We start from the raw sequence: 4,507 nt of genomic DNA on the forward strand, positions 1-4,507 counted from the left end.
GGGGGGTGTTTGTTTGTATGTATATTAAAATGTTAAAATGTTTTTCATTTTTCTTTGGGTGTAAGTGATCCTAATTGCGTAAAAAAATTTCTTTTCGAAAACTTATGTGGTCATAAGGTCATTTTTACTATTAAGGTTAACAACTTCAATATGTCACCGAACTAGAACTACGTGTGTCGTTTTTCCTGTAACTAAATACTACGGTGACAAAAAACATATTGATAAGGGATATAAGATTGCTCCCACCATTGAGAACAATATGGTGATTCTAACAAATGATAGAAGATCATTATGTAGTCAAAGATGAATATGAATGGTTGTCTAAAGCCCGAGTATGAATGAGAGCTCTCAGACCAAGTACTATGAGGACCATGTATTGATTTGATACAATCTACAATGGTAATTATTATTTCATATTTTGGAAAGTTATGTAAAAGTTATACTTTATATGTATTAAATTTGATTTTTTTTTAAGATACATAGGATGCTTGTGATATATAAAGAAATTGATGGTCTTCAAAATTGTATATCTTATGTCAAAGATGAGAAAGCCGAAGAAGGAAGTGAGAATATATATATATATATATATATATATATATATATATATATATATATATATATATATATATATATAGGGAGAATTTCGTATATGTCCTTGTTAAACCTCGAAATATCATATTTGTCCAGTCTAACATCTAAATATCATATTTGTCCTCATTAATGTTTTAAAATATCGTATATACCCAAATTTATTTTTTTGTTTATTTTTATTGATTTATAATTCTTTTTTATATTCTTAAATCATTATAATTGAAAGAACATATTAAAATGACAATAATGCCCTTACTTATAAATGGCAATACATCTCAATCCCACAAAACCTGACGTTGATTTATTTGGCAGCCTCATATCGACTTACGATCCTAGCCTCCTGTTGTTCCCCTGTTGTCGCGGCTTCATTCCTGCAATCACACGATCACGCATCAGGTAATCGACTACTTCCCCTATTCCTATTTCCTTTTCTCCAATTTGGTTTCTGTTGCTGATCGATTTATGTATGGTGAATGCGCTGAAACTAACACGTGAATGTGTTGATACTTATCTAATGTGATTGATTATAAACCCCTTCTATCTAGATGTTTCAAGATAATGTATATACAATGGTAATCTTCAACTACAATTGTCTAGAAAGCTTGTAGTCATGTTAATGAAGGCCCCACTTCAATGCAATATGTAAATTCTTTCTACTGTGGCCATATACGTGGCCATATACGTTTATTGAAGTTACATTAGCAATAAGAATAAAAAAAAATCTTTTGTATTAGTGTTTTGGTTGTTGTTTCTTGGTTTATAGATCAAAGGTTGTTATTTGTTGCAAATTATCCAAAAATATAATGTCTTTTGTGGTTCCAATGTCCGAATTATGAAACAGTCGCCAATTCAAATGATTATTGGTTAGTTAGTAAGTGAATAATATAGCATGCGTATGGGGGGCAAATAATATGTTTCTTGGTATAATATATTTGTTTAGTAGCAATCATGTTCCTGTTTTGGAACCTGGTAACTTTTGTTTTTTATCGATCACATTTCCTAAAATTTATCATGTTAAATACTGTTTTGAGGGGAAAAAATGATGATAATAGTTTGTCCTTTTGATTTTTTTTTTTAATTTTTAGTTACAAATGTTCTTAGTTAAGGTTCAATCAATGGATTACATGTTGTAAGATGTTGCTAAAAAGGTTTTTCTATAAAGCATGTTGCTAAGAAAGGTTTTTTCTAGAAAGTATGTTGCAAAAAACAACTTTTAAACAAAGTAAGTTGCTAAAAAAAGGCTTGTCCAGAAAGTATGTTGCTGAAAAAGGTTGTTAAACAAAGTCCGTTGCTGAAAAAGGTTGTTAAACAAAGTCCGTTGCTAAAAAAAGGCTTTTAAACAAAGTATATTGATAAAAAAAAAAAAAAAGCTTGTCTAGAAAGTATGTTGCTGAAAAAGGTTTATCTAAAAAGTATGTTGTTGAAAAAGTCATGTAAACGAAGTATATTGATAAAAAAAAATTGTTTAGAAAGTATGATGCTAAAAAGGTTTTTCTTGAAAGTATGTTGCTTAAAAAGCTGTCTAGAAAGTACGATGCTAAAAAAAACTTTAATCCACAAAGTATGTTGCTAAAGAACCAAAGTACATGTTTTCTATAAATCTAATCCACAATAACAAATGGATAATGTCAACAAAATGTTTCTACCAACTACAAACAAATCCGGTCAACAATAACAATGTAAACTAAGTATATTTTTCTACAAAATGTCTTCAATATATTTCTTGAGATGAAGTATTGGCGACTTCTAGAAACGCGTCTTCCCGAAAGACTACTTCCCAGGTGATCACTAAACAATGGCACGAGAATGTATAACTAAATGCATTTGGACAACACCATCAATACCTGTAATCACAGAGGTCATGTGAGAATACTATTTTTTCAATAAAAATGTTAGTGAAAGTAAACAAAAGGAAAAAATTATTACCTCAACATGTCCATTTATGAGTTATGACATGAATAACTTACCCTTTTCAACAAGTTTGACATGATTAACGCTTGGAATAGTCATCATTAGATAAGAAAAGGACAAAGCAAAGCCATGCGAAACATATGTAGGAAAATATAACTCTATATGAAGTTTGAACAACCCCATAGTATTTATGATGCCTACAACTTGCTTTTGCACGACTTCTCCATTTCACCAGATATTTATACATTCAATTTCATCAACCAAGTATGCCAATGATGACAATTTTTTAATACCATAAAGCTCAAAACCTCAAACATCCAGGGGGAAGAACAATTAGGCACTAAAGCAACCCAAATAAACTATTTAATGCAGGTTGTGTCCTCAATTCATTCCAAATTCTAGAAACTTTTTAAGATACATGTAATCCAAATCATGCCCTAATTCCAATTACCATTTCGAAATAAATCAGTCAAAAACTCAAACGAAATTGGAGAGAGGAAAAATAAATTTGGGTATATACGATATTTTAAAACATCAAGAAGGGCAAATATGATATTTAGATATTAGGCCGGGCATATACGAAATTCTCCCTTATATATATATATATATATATATATATATATATATATATATATATATATATATATATGTTAATTTATAAAATTTCTATAAAGTTAGATTATGTTTTTTATTATTGTGATCAATATTTAAAATTAGGTTGGCCATTATACTATTAAACTAATAAAGATCATATTTGTAACATGTTTTATCTCTATCTTAGAAATTGGTGAAAATATCAGTTATCAAATCCTCAATAATACTAAAAATATTGCTAACTGTTTTTAAAGTAATTAAAGAATAGATTCCATTTTTTTTATTTTTAACTTAATTTCATTTACTTGTTTGTTAACCGATTGATATGTTTTTTTATTGTCTTTTAATGTTTTTCCTTTTCATTTCATTCATATGATGCATGGTAACAAATTACATAATGATATATAGAACAAATTACATAAAAGTAAAATTAATATTTTTTTTATTATACCATATAAATCTAGTTATATTGGGATCACAAGACTAACATTGCATAAATACCTAATCTCATCAAAACAAGTTAAATAGTTTTTAACAGTTAAACTTGAACTTTATCCCTATCTTAATAAGATTTTTGATACTTAATAAAAAACCTAAACTAATTGTATTTCGGTAAACAGTCATTCTTAACAAAACGATTGATGAACTCAATGATATTATCATCCGGATAAAACAACATTTTGAAACTAGTATGACGAGCCAAATCTGAAGGCTCATTAAAAAGCATGGTTAATTTTTGTAATCCAGCTATGTGTCCAGATTGACCATTGAGGTCATACAGACGATATAAACTGAAAAACAATTCAATCTAGCAAACGAAGAAATTGCCTCAAAACATTTCCTATAGGAGTTTAGGGACAGAGTGCGTTTGCTCTTAAAACTCAATACCTTTCGCCATCAAACTTTACCAAGGAAATAAAAAAAAAAATCACGAACAGATATACAATTATACCTTGAGTAAATAATTAGAACGATAGAGAATATACCAGTAATATAAGGGCCTGAAACATCAGTAATCAGAATCAGGCGAGTGATACTGGTTGAGATTTGATATCGCAAGTTTGAGTAAATTTATCTGACTGGATCGTTAAAAGTAAAATCCAACCAAGAAGCTGACTTGCTTTCGAAACAATCGTAAAATTATGAGCTACAATATGCAATTACAGATCTAGTAAGATACAATTTGGAGGTTTACCGTATCATAAAGAGCAGGATGAAGATGAAAATGCCGAAGAGCCGACTGCAGGTATTTGAAGGAGATTTTAGGGTTTGCACGTACTCGTAACAGACCTACTTTTCATTTAACCGTTAAGTCCCCTACTCACGCGGCCCATTACAACGGCCCGGTTTCATATGGATAAAACAATAAATTATAGACAAAATTGAAAAAATTGTTATTCTATAATACGGG

At 29.4% G+C, this 4,507-nt stretch overlaps 1 long non-coding RNA gene across 1 annotated transcript; it reads right to left on the reverse strand.

The window, feature by feature from the left end:
• Positions 1-2,157: 2,157 nt before the first annotated feature.
• Positions 2,158-4,285, reverse strand: LOC145134304 (uncharacterized). Its single transcript, XR_013719070.1, has 2 exons — positions 2,518-4,285; positions 2,158-2,435 (listed from the first exon to the last, which is right to left on the reverse strand). It is a non-coding gene; the product is annotated as an uncharacterized LOC145134304 (long non-coding RNA).
• Between the last annotated feature and the right edge of the window lie 222 nt (positions 4,286-4,507).

This window comes from Lactuca virosa, chromosome 8 (assembly GCF_052849685.1).
Source record: "Lactuca virosa cultivar CGN04683 chromosome 8, Lactuca_virosa_CGN04683_v6, whole genome shotgun sequence".
NCBI classification, from domain to species: Eukaryota; Viridiplantae; Streptophyta; class Magnoliopsida; order Asterales; family Asteraceae; genus Lactuca; species Lactuca virosa.